The following is a 15,362-nucleotide window of genomic DNA, read 5'->3' as shown; positions in this document are numbered from 1 at the left end:
TTATTTGTCGCCTTGCTTGTTGCTGATCTCATCACAGGTGGAGTGAATGTATTTTCCTGCTTTGTCAAGGAAGGAAGATGTGATCATATGGTTACAGACCTTAAAGAACCATGAAGGAACACTTTGTTCATCTTTCAAACACGCAGAAAACATCCCTCCCTATGCTGAGACATTTTCCACTTCTGTGTAGTTTTCTGAGCACCAGGAGGACAAGGGCAACTGCACTAGGCTGGCTGATCCACCGGGATACATGGCAGAGAAGGCCAAATTTTACCCTTAGACCTCCCCCAGTATTTCCTTAGAAGACAAGAAATCATGCTGATCTGAAAGTTGAATGTTTCCCAGATGAGCAAAAAAACCACTTTCGCCTCTTGGTAGACAAAAATACTTCTTGCAGTATAATTGAGCATATTCATCAGTTCATACAAGATTGTTATAATTGAAAGTCTTAATTCTAGCTTTGCAAGGTCACCTTGGTCCCTAATGGAGAATTGCAATGAAAGCCAAGAGACTGAAACGCTATTCCCAGATTCTGCCTCTGACCTGCTTTTGCAAATTATCTCACGTTTTTCTTTATTTCTCTTTTTCATATGTGTGTGGATATTTTTACTGTACACTCTCTCAAAGGTAGGAATTGTTTCTTTGAATGCCCTATCTCCAGGCTTGGTTTGGACTTCTATCCTCTCTGAAGCATCAAAGGCGAATAAAAGGGAGAAGATTCAGACATGTGAAGAGCTGTTTGCATTTTATGTTAATGGTTTATAGAAAAACTTTTTATATTTTATATTATAAATTTATATTTTATATTTTACATTTTGCATTTTATATTACTGGTTAATAGAAAAACTTTTGCAAAACAACAAAATGCATAAAATCCATCAATTTGGGTAAAAACCTCAGCTGTGGTTCAAAGATAAATTCTCCTCAAGTAAATGGTGTAAAGTAACTCATCTGACTTCAGTATTAACATTTTGTAATAACTGACATTGGCAGTCTGATTTTATTAGTCTTTTTTAACCTTAAATAGCACATTTTTAACATTGTAAATCTTGCCATTACAGGCTTTATTGCTTTCCTAGTGAACTTTCTGCTTAGTTCATACCCCCATCTAGAGCGATGATTTAGCTTTATTGACATGATAATCATGTCAATAAATGGTGATAATACGACGTTGATGTGGAGAGTTGTAGATGTGCCACACCACCTGATACTAGTGTAAATTCTTTAAGTAATGCCCTACATGTAAGGTTGAGAGTGTCCCTCCAGACTTTGGGAGCTTACCAGAACAAATTCTGAATCCAACCCTTTCCATTCTTGCATGGTAAGACAATTAATGATACAAAAGATGTGCAGAAATTCAAAGCATTAAAGAAATTCTTTGATATTTTTGTATAGTCAAGGAGAAAAAGAAGAGAGCTGTTGGGGCAAAAGCTAATAGGAAACCACACACATATGCACATATTTTTCAACCTAAGAAAATAAAAGTTGAAGCTACCCTTTATTCAGAGAGATGTAAATGAAGTTCTGAATAACAATGCAGCTGTTCCACTGTATAAATGTCTCTACAACTCTGGCTATCATACTAATAAGATTTTAATCTGCAATCCTCATAAAAAAGTAAAGGACAAACTGTTATTAAGGTTCATTCCATTTGAGATGGCTGCATGGACCTTATTCAGTAATTCACAACCTCTCTCATACATGCTGCTTTTTATTTACCAGGGAACCATCATGACTGCTTTTCCCTTCGGCAGTAGGGTTACAGCTCCTGGTACCTGCCCGACACTGGCATTTTAAATGGTTATCCTAGAGGAAAGATGTGTCCCAAAATGTTCCAGCATCGCAATTGCAACTAAATTCTGCCAGGCAGCTTTATAGGAGCCAGGTGCTACTGCAAAAAAAAAAAAAAAAAAAAAAAAGACTCTGTAAATTACAGGCTATTTTTATGAAAGTAGAAAGTAGCTTTCAAATATTTCTGTGCCTCAAAGTCCTGAGGCTGCAGAGAGCATACTACAATATAATATTTCTGTTCTATAATGGAAATACAGGAAAATAAATTCTAAAAGAAATTCTTGCTTCCTTCCCTAGACTTTCCCATTATTTTTTTCTGAGACCCTGTTTCAAGCTAAAATTTCTGAATGAAATATCATTATGTAATCTACTAACACAGGTTTATAGGCATTTTAGAGCAAGCATGTTTGATTATGGATATTTATTTTTTTTTTACTCATTCTTCACGTCTAAGAATAACTTGAAATCAGAAGGCGGTTTGTGATTATAATCTGTAGTCTTTTGTGAAACACCTTGGTTTGAAGACACCCATCGTGATAATTATCGTCATCTCAGTTTGGTAAAGCAACTGTGTTATCTGCAGACCTCCTGCACTTTCCATTTTACTCCTACTCTTGCAGCTGTGCGAAATAGAGGAACTCTGGCATTCCTCACCAATTCTTACTTTTCCAGTCTGGATTCATACATGTAAACATATTCAAAAACATATGTATCTGACTATCTGCACATAGGTAGCTCAATACAGAAAATTAGCAAAAGGCTGGCCACTTCAATAATGTTACCGTTTTAACCACAATCTCTTGTAAACAGATGAAGGAAGGAAGGCAGAAGACATAGATTTGAATACTTAAAGTTGGCATTTCACTTCAAATTAGCATTTCTGTGCAAGATTGCTTTGTTAGGAGACTGATATACTTAGTAAATCAAAGGAACTTTTGAAGCGTGATTTGACACGAAGAGCAATGTGTTAATATTCTGATTTCACAAAGCACAAAAATGGCAGTTATCGAAATGGTGTTGGTTATATTTCACAGCTGCTTATGCTGATTCCAATGAAAAGTGTTGCGGGAAATTATTCCAAAGGATAAAACTGGCTGCTTTACTACCTTTTTAAACATTTTAAACCACTACAAACAAAAGGGTTGTCAAGAATAAAAACACTTAGATTGTGAATAATTTGTGAATTGAATATAGATAAAGTTATACTGTAATACAGATGCTTAATTATGACAGTGATGAGCACTATAAAAAATTCTAAAAAGTAATATAATGCACTTGAAATAATAATGTAATTAAAATCTTGTGGGGATGAGGCCATCAATCATGTTCTAGAGATAAAATTTGTGCATTTGAAACCCTACTTTCTCTACTGAGGTCTTCATTTAGATTGTAGTGAAGTATTCAGGGGGTCATGAAACCCCCATTTGGCTTCTGATAATACAAGAATAATTTCTCTCTGCTTTCGAGAGAATTATAAGGATGACTCAAGGTTTGAGTAGCCTTCACAGTGCCATATCTACTAAGCATTCTCATTTCATTACCATGGTGATACATGAATTCTGACGTGAAACAAAAATTGGTAAGTGTATCAGCCAGCAAGCAGTTCACAGTACATATACTTTTGGGAAGGAGGAAAAAAAAAGAGCAAAAATGTTTTCTGTCACTGAAGTATGAAAAATGTAGCTATTATAAAAAGCACAGTCCTAATTTTAGGTTGCTCAGATACTGTGCTTTAAACCAACATTTGAGAAAGACCACTCATTTTATGTGGTTCTTTATACTCTTTGAATACTTAATATCGGGTTGTTTAAAAAGCATCTATGGGATAAACTCTGGTTTATAGTATCCATGGCACAATTTGTGATTTGGTAGATCCAATTCTTCAATTAAATTATTAGCAGATATAAAGAATTATTCATCCTGTACTTTTTAAATGTTGGAGGAACCTGCTAATGTGTAGCAGCATATTTGCTTCTGCCAGCTGTAACTGTATGCATGTAACGTGGCCCAAAATTAAAAAGTCATTTAATCAGCAGATTAGTTGATCTGTTGGCTCTTTTTTTTCTTTTTTTCTTCCATTAACCAGAAATCTCTACTGACAGAGAATAATGGAAACTCTGTAATTATGAACTGAAATTGATAACAGCTCTAGTCACATATTCAGGTAATGATCTTGCCTAGAGGTTATCAATAATTTATGTGTTAAGGGAAAGGTAGTTAGTAGAGATGAATATATTTTAGGAATAATTAAGATATTATCATACCTTCTCTTAAAGGTATAGATAAATTCTGAAAAAAGGATGTTCATGCTGGCAGGGTCAGGAAGGAAGCATCACATTCAAATTGTAACAACGTTAAATGAAGATAGGTTTCGAGGCAGGGGGAAAGGAAGGGAAAAAACTCTATTTTCCTCTTGGCAGTCATCGCTGACAAGATGAAATGGTGAGCAACATCGTGATGAAAGTCTACATGTGGGATATGCAGAAGCTCCAAAACAACTCTGAAAAAAAAGATCTACATTCTAAAAATGTTATTAACTTTGGAAAATGTTCTCTTTGATCCTCTGGAAGCAGAATAGAGTCTGAAAAGTGAAGACAGAAATTCCTGCCTGTGCTCTGAGGGAAGGACAGCAGATGGACAAATTCAAAGAGCAGTCATGTCCGCCCTGTTACATTAGGCTCTTCTGCCTTATTGTTTTTGTATCTGTTTTTTCTTGGCACAATAGGGTAAGAAGATATTGGTTACACCCAGAATTTATTATTCATATTTTAATTAATTAGAAGAATAGCTATGCTGGGTCTGCCTAAGAGGTCCATCTTGTTCAGTGTCCCACCAAGCAGGTGAGAGTTGTACCAGAATTGAGAACACATATGTAATAGTATTGCCCCAGTCTCCAGCTTTTCAACTAAGAGAATTACTCTGGTTAAAACCAATGATTTTATTTATTGGTTATTTAATTTTATTTCACTTTCACTTCTTTGTTTAACGATTTATGTACTACCACCACTATATGAAGATCTCCCAGAATGGTGCAGAGAAGATCCCTTTTTATTCAGCCCTCCAATGGCATTTTTCACTTTATGCCTCTCTCTATTTTTCCTGTCCCTGCTTTCTTTTTATTGATTACTCTTCTTCTAAATTAGGCAGGCATTAGCATACTTACCCTAGCTGCATTTTATTTACATTTCTTTGATCTTCAGGCTTTCTTGAAAAACCTGGTAGGAACTGGATTCCAGTTAGTGTTGGAAGGTGAATTTGTTACTTTGCTCATTAGACTCAAGAGGACTTTCTCTTTTATCTATCCTTTTTTCCCCCCTCTCTCTTTTCTTTTCCTTGCTTATTTTCATTTCACTAGGCATTTGAAATTTCTGGTGACATTAACCTGCATAAAAGTGATTTCTGTTACTAATATTTTAGCACATTCTGCTTTAACAGGGACTCAGAAGCTCACTAAGGAATATGTCAGTTCTTTTTGCTCCTTGCAAAGGCTTCTGGGCAAATGAATGAGTTTAACACAATTATGCAGCTGTAATACACAAGCAGACATAAACTGCTTAAGGGGTCTCAGAACATAATTGGCACGCTTTAGGTGTCTAGGCATCAGTCTCTCATGCATTTCAGGTACCTTAGAGAATCTGAGACATCTGCATGAAGTGGCAGATATGACACAGGACCTTTAGAAATCTGACCTTTTCTGGAGTGGCAGCTCTAGGCTTGGCAGGATACCCTGGGGCATCTAAAATGTTACTAAACTCATATACATAGCCAGCTGAATTCCACTCCAGATCTTTTATTTCATGTTCTTAACATGCTGTAACACTTTGATGTACAGTCTTACTTATCTGCAGTGTTTGTGGTGTTGTGCACCAAACCCTGGATTTTGGGAAATGCTCTCTTGTGTTTTGCCGGTATCTCCCAACGCACCTAAGAGCTGCAGTTGTGTTGAAAGGTCCCGTTTCTTTAAGTGCTTTTTGCGGCCTCTGTGGTATATACGTGTTGTCTCAACCAGTGCCAGGGAAGAGACATGATACTGCAAGCTTTCTAAACAACAAATCATTAATAGTAATGTGACTGTTTTCAAATTCCTATTGTGTATACAGAGTTAGGCATATTGAACATCAGTGTCTTTCTGGCTTTCCAGCTAATTAGGAATTTAAATAGTGATGCCTATTTTGGAAAATGAGTGAGATTTTAGTATCTGCATTGCTTTTATAAACTATCTTAAGTCTGTGTTGTTAAATCTCTCATTGGAGGAGTGGGGAGAAAAGCTTTTAGTTGTTTCTTTTTAGGAAAATACTTTTTTTTGTTGTTTTTAAAGAAGAAATTTCCTGATCTTGGGCAGTGTATTTTCTTATTTGTGTTATATTTTTAGGCATCAGCGAATTTAGATGCAAAATTTGAAAGATTCATTCCAAATAACTAATAGCTTTTTTTTTCCCTCCATTTATATATTAAGGGAGAATATATATTAATATATATTCAAACCTTCTCTGAGCTGTTCAGCATTAAAAGTAGAGGCTAAAAATTCTTGATTTCCTATATCCCCTGAAGAAAATAAGTCACTAGTAAATAGAAATTAAAGGAAATAAGATAGGAATAACCAAAAATGTCACTTTAACCATCCCCCTGATTCAAGACAATATCAGCTGTTCTTGATAGATGTCTTTCTAATACACTCTGAAAAGTCAACATTTTTCTACAGTCATCTCAGGCAATCTACTCCAGCACACCTTGTATTTATGAGAGTTATCTTTCCAAATGTTTATTGAAATTTAAGCACTTTGCCTTCTTGTATTAAAAAATACATAGTTCCTTCTTATTGCAGCAATCTTTTTCTTTAAGGACTAGTATGCCTCTTTATGATTCGTTCCTTCACTAGACTAAATAAATCATTTTTTTCCCCATATATTACATTTTCAAGACCTCTGGTCTTCCTCTTGTCTCTCTTCTGGACTCTAAGTAATCACTTCACCGTTTTCTTGAAGTTTTCAACTGAAAACTCAGTTTGCAGCTGAAGTATTTCCAGCTGAGATTTCCTGTTGGCAAGTACCACCCCCCCTTTTTATTTTTTCTTATGTTGTCCCCAACCACCAACCCTACAAAAGTATCATAGAATCATAGACTGCTTTGGATTGGAAGGGACCTTTACAGGTCATCTAGTCCAACCCCCCTGCAAGAGCAGGGACATCTTCAACTAGATCAGGTTGCTCAGAGCCCCGTCCAACCTGACCCTGAATGTTTCCAGGGATGGGGCCTCCTCTCTGGGCAACCTGTGCCAGTGCCTCACCACCTGCATTATAAAAAATTTCTTCCTTAAATCCAGTCTAAATCTGCCCTCCCTTAGTTTAAAACCATTGCTCCTTGTCCTGTCACAACAGGCCTTGCTAAAAAGTCTGTCCCTGTCTTTCCTATAGTACTGGAAGGCTGCTATAAGGTCTCTTTGGAGCCTTCTCTTCTCCAGGCTGAACAACCCCAACTCTCTCAGCCTGTCCTCATAGGAGAGGTGCTCCAGCCCTCAGATCATTTTTGTAGCCCTCCTCCGGACCTGCTCCATCAGCTCCATGTCCTTCTTGTGCTGAGGGCTCCAGAGCTGGACACAGGACTCCAGGTGAGGTCTCACCAGAGCAGAGTAGAGGGGCAGAATCACCTCCCTTGACCTGCTGGCCACGCTGCTTTTGATGCAGCCCAGGATACGGTTGGCCTTCTGGGCTGCGAGTGCACATTACTGGCTCATGTCCAGCACATTGAACGTTGTGTAAATGCCTAGAGAAATTTTGTAAGAAGAGGTTTTTTTCATTGCATTTGCTGATATTGTTGGGAAAGGAAAAAAGAAATGGGAGGCAACCCTTTCAAGTCTGATTCTGACTGAAATGATCCTCTGATGATGTCATCCATGACCTTCTTTCGTGCTTTAGAGTGAAAATATGATTTCTTATCCTAAAGCTGGAGAAAACATAGAATTTTCTCAGTTACACAATGTTTTACAACTAGCATGTGAATTTACTGCTGAAACTCAACAGAAAATTATTTTAGAGATTTTAACCAAAAAATCAATTATACAAGTGTTGGAATTAGTGAAGATAATAAAACACTTTAATCAAGCCCAGTGCTGTGCAAGTCATGACAAAAATTAGCTGAGCAACAAAATTAGTTTTCCCTGGGACTGTTTTACTTCCCTTCTGATAATAATGATAAAGTCAGTCTGTGCTACTTGACAGTCATGATTTCTTTTTATCTATCTAGATACAACAGAGGTCTTCCAGATGAAAATAATGCTTTGCTTTGAGGGATAAGTAGAATCTTTCTGGCTTGCTTGCAGTTTCATTTCTACTAGTTTGGTGGGAGGACATTACTGGTGTTGCTCTAGAGCTAATGGTACTCAGACTTGACAGACCCATATGTGGTGTGTATCCTCCCCATCCCTTCACCCTACCCTCCAAAAAAACCCAACCCAAACCAAAAACCAAATCCATCTTACATTACAAAATCCAGAAACATCTCTCTCTTTGTGCTTCGTTCACGTACCTTAAATATTTCTTAGTGGTACTGATGAATTTGTTTCATTTGTGGTCCTCTACTTCTAATAATAGAAAACAAGTACAAGGAATGGGGGAGTTTAATTTCTGATAGAATTCTATCTCCTCATTTGATTCTTAAATGTATTGAGTGCATGCTGTCATTGTAGTTTTACCCCCAGTTTTCTTACTTCCCAGTGGATTATCTGGTGTTCAAAAATGTAACAATGCTGCAGCCTTTCCTTCGCTAGAAGCAATAACATGTTCTCTTTAGTTCAAGTTTCCTACTGTCCCCATGAAAATTGCCAAGAACTTTGAGAGTTGCCCAGATTTGCTCAGAAATGTCTCAGTAATTATTGAATTCATTGTTCAGTGATACCAGCAGATAGACGTTTGGACAAGACTTTTAAGTCATGCCTCCAAAAAAAGAAAGGTGGGGGCAGTGAAAAAGTTTTTCTGTACATTGATTTTCTGTTTAGTGCTAATACTTGTAACATTCTCAAATGTTACCTGAAATGAAGACAGCTGTGTGATAGTAGCAAGAGCATCTTCTGCTTAATGACAAATATGTCAGCTTGGCTTCCAGAACATTGTCAGAGGGTGCAAAATTTGCAGACAATTCTTTCTATTTCCAGTGTGTTTGAGGAGAGTGCAGAGGGGGAGGGAAAGGTCAGACAGCTTTCTCATGATTGTAACTCTGCTAGCTATAGCTTCTGCTTTAGGCGTTATTTTCCTATTATTGTTTTGGTGTGGAGAGATATATATGTGTCCTTGCATGGGCTCAGGATTGCATGACTGATTTAAAAAAAAAAAAAAAAAAAAAAAAAAGAACCAGTTCAGCTCATCCAGCAGAATTCATAGCCCTCTGGCATTTAATTATGTGGCTCTACAAATGATATTCAGGAAGCTTTTTATTTTTCCTGTTTTTTTCAGAGGCTTTTCATAAGGCTACTACATCTTTATTGGCTACATTGAGTATGTGTCAATGGAGTTGTTTTTCATGCTGCATGAGTGCGCTGATGCTGTGATCTGCTTTTGGCAACTATAAAATAGAAACCAGTAACATTAGTACAATAGAAGAGGAACAGCACAGGGCACACAAGTGAGAGAGAACAGCTACCGCATAGCCTGTCTCATCTAAGAGTTGTTAATAATGGATCAGGATCCTCTCTGAGGCTCTGAGATAGGTCAGATAAAAATGATAACCAATTTTGTAGCATGTGCGTGACATAAACTGAGTTTGGGATTGCGCAATTAATAGCATCAAATACCATAAATTACAGAAAAATTTATGGATTTATAATTTAGGGTACAGAATAATATTGTATACAGAAAACGAAAACTGTTTCATGAGGCTTTGAAAACAGATGTGTAGGGGAAATTTTTTTTATATATTATAGTTGGTTTTTTTAAAGTGAGAAAACAGTTATCAGAAGACTGGGCTTAAAAATGAACTATCTAATGGTAAATAACTCATCCTTGGTATACCACAGAGGAAGCGTACCTAATGCAAAAGCAGCATCTCATGAGGTTTTGCACCCACATTACCAAAAAAGGTGTTCTTTGGATGGGCACAAGGGAAAAACCCAAGAGTCAAGCCAGCTGAAGTGGCCATCTCTTCTTACTATTTTCAAATGGAGACAAAGTTTGGAAGAGTGCCGCCTGAAGAAGCACAAAACTAGATTGAATTGCTTTCAGGTAATGTGTCAGTCAGAATATCTTGGCTGTTGTAAGTAATATGATTAAACATAATCGGCAACTGCGTGTGATTGTGTCTAAGAGATTAATGTTAGATACATATGTCATATATCACTCCTAATTTGCACTAATGGTTTGGAAACTTGTTATGAATATGTTTTCAGAGTTTTTATTAGTGCACATCCAAGTATATGATGTTTTAAAAGGCTAAATCAGTTCTTACTGATGCTTTCTGAAGTGTCAGCTAATATAATTTAGTAAGTTTTGCTGAAAATCGTGGAGTCTTCTTTGCACCATCTCAGATGAGATTTCTGAAGTAAGGGATAATTCATTTTGAATATAAATATGGCTATATTAATTTTGCAGTGCATATAATGAGTGTTATGTAGTATTATATTTCAGAGATTACAAATGAAGTCTTATTCACTCTGCATTATATTTTTTCTTTTCCAAATTTGATTAAAAGCAAATTGAAAATAAAATAACATAATAGCAATTATGAAAGAAGAATGTTGACAGTCACTGTAATGTTTGCAAGCGTGTGCAAGTTCTCACCACGTTTCAACTTCACAGTTTGGAGTCCCACATTAAACTGCATGAAATAAATATGTATTTGGAAAAGGCAAAAATACAATAAAAAAGGCATCTCAATATGACTCGGTAAGAGCTTGGTTAGGTTCAAAGTCTTCTGCTGACTTCAGTGCAAGCAGAATTTCAATAATAATCTCTAAATACAACACTGGCATATTTATTAGTAGCAGTGTTAGAGATTAATATAATAGACTGTATATAATGCTATATATATCTGTTTTCAGGATATTTGCGTAGTGAACTTATTTTCTACTATTATGTTACTAAGTTGATTTAACAAATTTATTCTCATCAATGCTGCTACTCGTAGATGGACAGTTATAATTCATGGATATAATGATATCTTGTTCTAAGTTAACCTTCAAGCAAAAATCCTTTTAAACTTCAGAAGAGAAAAGTTAACTGTGCAAAAGAGTATAAAGCATTTTTTAATGAGGAATGGATTATATTATAGTTCTGGTAGCAGTGCTTGAGTAATAATAATGAGTGGGTCATAAAAATCATTCACAATTCTGTTCTTTTCAGAAGCTTCCCAGGGCTGCTGGTGACAGACACCTCTCTCAAAGGGGGAAAAGGATCTTTGCACAGGAGTTAGCAGAGTTTATCGAAAGAGCTTTAAAAGAGATTTGAGGGGGGAAAGGAATAAAACCAGGGTCGCTGGAGATAAGCCTGGGGGCAGCACACCAATGTTTGAGGGACGGGGTGCTAGTGACGTCCTTTGGTCTGCCATCTCAGGGGATGTAGGGGATGGAGATCCATGCGGTAGCAAAGACGCAAGGGTTATGGATGTGTTAGAAACCACAGAAGTGGCTGAGAATGTTCACGTAGGAATTCTCCCCCCAAAAAGGTGGTGGGATCAATAGCCCAACTGAACTGCATCTACACCAATGCACGCAGCATGGGCAACAAACAGGAGGAGCTGGAAGCTGTTATGCAGCAGGAAAACTATGATATTGTTGCCACCATGGAAACATGGTGAGATGACTCACACAACTGGAGTGCTGCAATGGATGGCTATAAACTCTTCAGAAGGGATAGGCAAGGACGGAGAGGCGGTGGGGTAGCATAACCTCATGTTGGGAGGGTTTTGTCTGGCACTTAATGATGGTGATGATAGGGTTGAGTGTTTATGGGTAAGAATCAGGGGGAAGGCCAACAAAGCAGATGTCATGGCGAGAGTCTGTTATAGACCACCCAACCAGGATCAAAACGCAGACGAAATATTCTATAAGTAGCTGGGAGAAGTCTCACAATCGCTACCCCTTGTTCTCATGGGGGACTTCAACTTATCAGATGCCTGCTGGAAATACAATACAGCAGAGAGGAAACAGTCTAGGAGGTTCCTGGAATGTGTGGAAGATAACTTCCTGACACAGCTGGTGAGTGAGCCAGCTAGGGAAGGCGCCCCGCTGGACCTGTTATTTGCAAACAGACGAGGACTTGTGGGTGACGTGAGGGTTGGAGGCCGTCTTGGGCATAGTGATCACGAAGTGACAGAGGTTTTGATTCTTGGAGAAGTATGGAGGGAGGTCAGCAGAACTGCTACCTTGGACTTCCGGAGGGCAGATTTTGGCCTGTTTAGGAGACTGGTTGACAGAGTCCCTTGGGAGGCAGTCCTGAAGGGCACAGGAGTCCAGGAAGGCTGGACATTTTTCAGCAAGGAAATGTTAAAGGAACAGGAGCAGGCTCTTCCCATGTGCCAAAAGATGAGCCGGGGGGAAGAAGACCGGCCTGGCTGAACAGAGAGCTTTGGCTAGAACTCAAGAAAAAAAGGAGAGTTTATGATCTTTGGAAAAAGGGACAGGCAACTCAGGAGAACTACAAGGATTTCATGAGGTTATGCAGGGAGAAAATTAGAAGGGCCAAAGCCCAACTAGAACTTATGTCACTACTGCAGTAAAAGACAATAAGAAATGTTTCTATAAATACATTAGCAACAAAAGGAGGGCTAACGACAATCTTCATCTTTTATTGGATGTGAGGGGAAACGTAGTGACAAAAGCTGAGAGAAGGCTGAGGTACTTAATGCCTTCTTTGCCTCAGTCTTTAATAGTCAGACCAGTTGTTCTCCAGGCACCCAGCCCCCTGAGCTGGAAGACAGGGACAGGGAGCAGAATGAAGCCCCCATAATCCAAGGGGAAATGGTTAGTGACCTGCTCACCACTTAGACACACACAGGTCTATGGGGCCAGATGGGATCCACCCAAAGGTACTGAGGGAGCTGGCGGAAGTGCTCTCCGAGCCACTTTCAGTCCTTTATCAGCAGTGCTGGCTAACCAGGGAGGTCCCAGTTGACTAGAAGTTAGCAAATGTGACGCCCATCTGCAAGAAAAGGGCTGGAAGGAAGATCTGGGGAACTACAAGCCTGTCAGTCTGACCTTGGTGCCGGGGAAGGTTATGGAGCAGATCATCTTGAGTGCCATCATGCAGCATGTATAGGACAACCAGGTGATCAGGCCCAGTCAGCATGGGTTTATGAAAGGATGGTCCTGCTTGACTAATCTGATCTCCTTCTATGACAAGGTCACCTGCTTAGTGGATGAGGGAAAGGTTGTGGATGTTGTCTACCTAGACTTTAGTAAAGCCTTTGACATTGTTTCCCACAGCATTCTCCTGGAGAAACTGGCTGCTCATGGCTTGGACTGGAGTACACTTTTCTGGGTAAAAAACTGGCTGGCTGAGCCCAAAGAGTTGTGGTGAATGGAGTTTACTCCAGCTGGCGGCCGGTCACAAGCGGTGTTCCCCAGGGCTCAGTTTTGGGGTCAGTTCTGTTTAATATCTTTGTCAATGATCTGGATGAGGGGATCGAGTGCACCCTCAGTAAGTTTGCAGATGGCACCAAGTTGTGTGGGAGTGTTGATCTGCTTGAGGGTAGGAAGGCTCTACAGAGGGACCTGGACAGGCTGGATTGATGGGCTGAGGTCAATTGTATGAGGTTCAACAAGGCCAAGTGCAAGGTCCTGCACTTGGGGCACAACAACCCCATGCAACGCTACAGGCTTGGGGAAGAGTGGCTGGAAAGCTGCCTGGAGGAAAAGGACCTGGGGGTGTTGGTCAACAGCCAAGCTGAGTATGAGCCAGCAGTGTGCCCAGGTGGCCAGAAGGCCAATAGTCTCCTGGCTTGTATCAGAAACAGTGTGGCCAGCAGGACTGGGGAAGTGATCGTGCCCCTGTACTTGGCACTGGTGAGGCCGCACCTTGAATCCTGTGTTCAGTTTTGGGCCCCCCACTACAAGAGAGACATTGAGGTGCTGGAGTGTGTCCAAAGAAGGGCAACAAAGCTGGTGAAGGGTCTGGAGAACAAGGCTGATGAGGAGCAGCTGAGGGAGCTGGGATTGTTTAGTCTGGAGAAAAGGAGGCTGAGGGGAGACATTCTCACTCTCCACAACTACCTGAAAGGAGGGTGTAGAGAGGTGGGTGTTGGTCTCTTCTCCCAAGTAACAAGTGATAGGACGAGAGGAAATGGCCTCAAGCTGCACCAGAGGAGGTTTAGATTGGATATTAGGAGAAATTTCTTCCCCAAAAAGGTTGTCAAGCATTGGAACAGGCTGCCCAGAGACGTGGTGGAGTTGCCATCCCTGGAGGTGTTTAAAAGACGTGTAGATGTGGTGCTTAGGGACATGGTTTAGTGGTGGGCTTGGCAGTGTTAGGTTAACGGTTGGACTCAATGATCTTAAAGGTCTTTTCTGACCTAAATGATTCTATGATTCTATGATTCTAAAATTAAATGCAGTGCAGGCTCTAATAGAGGATTAATTTTAAAGAATTCTTGTACTTTTCATATTCAGACCAATCATTTATAGAATGAACTGCTTTGTACTCATTTGACCGTGTTAAGCAGCAAAATCAAAAAACCCTCTGGAAAATGCTTTTTTTTCCCACCTTTTCTTGCACCTCTATTTCTCTATGAAAAAAACCCACAAATTAACAAATTCTAGATATGGTCTATTTTAAAATTTACTTGTCAAATTCTCATAAAATAAAACAGAATTCTGTTTAAATGTTCCATAACACACATGACTTTGATTAAAACAAATATCTAAATTTTCTGCCTTTCTATCATTAGCGTGTGCTAGTGGAGGCAAAAATTTTTGAAGGAGGCAACTTGTTGTGAATCTGAAATAGAGAGATCTAAATTATTGTCCTGTTTCACACATAAAAAACTATAGATACTGGAATACAGGTAGATTTGCCATTACAATATAAACAAGATAAGCTTTATGATGCTATGTGACTTTTCATATTATGATATGTATGAAATGATTTGCAGAATCTCTGTAGCAGCTTGGTATTGACTTTGAGTGTAGGTGATTGAGTCTTAGGAGGAGGGAAAAAGAGCTAAACAGGTTAGGTTCATATATTGCCTAATTTGAGTTTAGGATTAATAGTCAAGAATTATATTTATTGGGTGATGATAAATTGCAAGTTTAGGTAGCAAAGCCAGTCTGGATGATGAATTGCAAAAGGATCTTAAAAGACTGTGAGATAAAATGGCTGATGAAATTTAGCATGAATGATTGTAAAGCAGTGCACATGGTGGTGGAGACTGGCTGAACACTTTTACCATGGTGGGCTCTACCCACGTCAGAGATCTTAGAGTCATGATAGTTCCCAGATAAGATCACCTCAGTAGGGCTAAAAAAAACCCAAACCCCAAACCCAAACCCTCAATACCTTCTCTTATACCAGAAATTATTAGGAAAAGAATAGAGCACAAAAAAAGGCCAACATGACCAGAAATGAAGAGAACAGAAATGAAGGGACAGG

At 38.9% G+C, this 15,362-nt stretch overlaps 1 protein-coding gene across 1 annotated transcript in view; it reads left to right on the top strand.

Annotated features, from left to right (window-relative positions):
* Window positions 1-15,362, top strand: part of LOC142404403 (disks large homolog 2) — an 800,410-nt gene that overhangs the window by 299,101 nt on the left and 485,947 nt on the right. The window lies entirely within an intron of this gene.

This window comes from Mycteria americana, chromosome 1 (genome assembly GCF_035582795.1).
Source record: "Mycteria americana isolate JAX WOST 10 ecotype Jacksonville Zoo and Gardens chromosome 1, USCA_MyAme_1.0, whole genome shotgun sequence".
NCBI classification, from domain to species: Eukaryota; Metazoa; Chordata; class Aves; order Ciconiiformes; family Ciconiidae; genus Mycteria; species Mycteria americana.
This window is presented reverse-complemented; position numbering and strand designations above follow the sequence as displayed.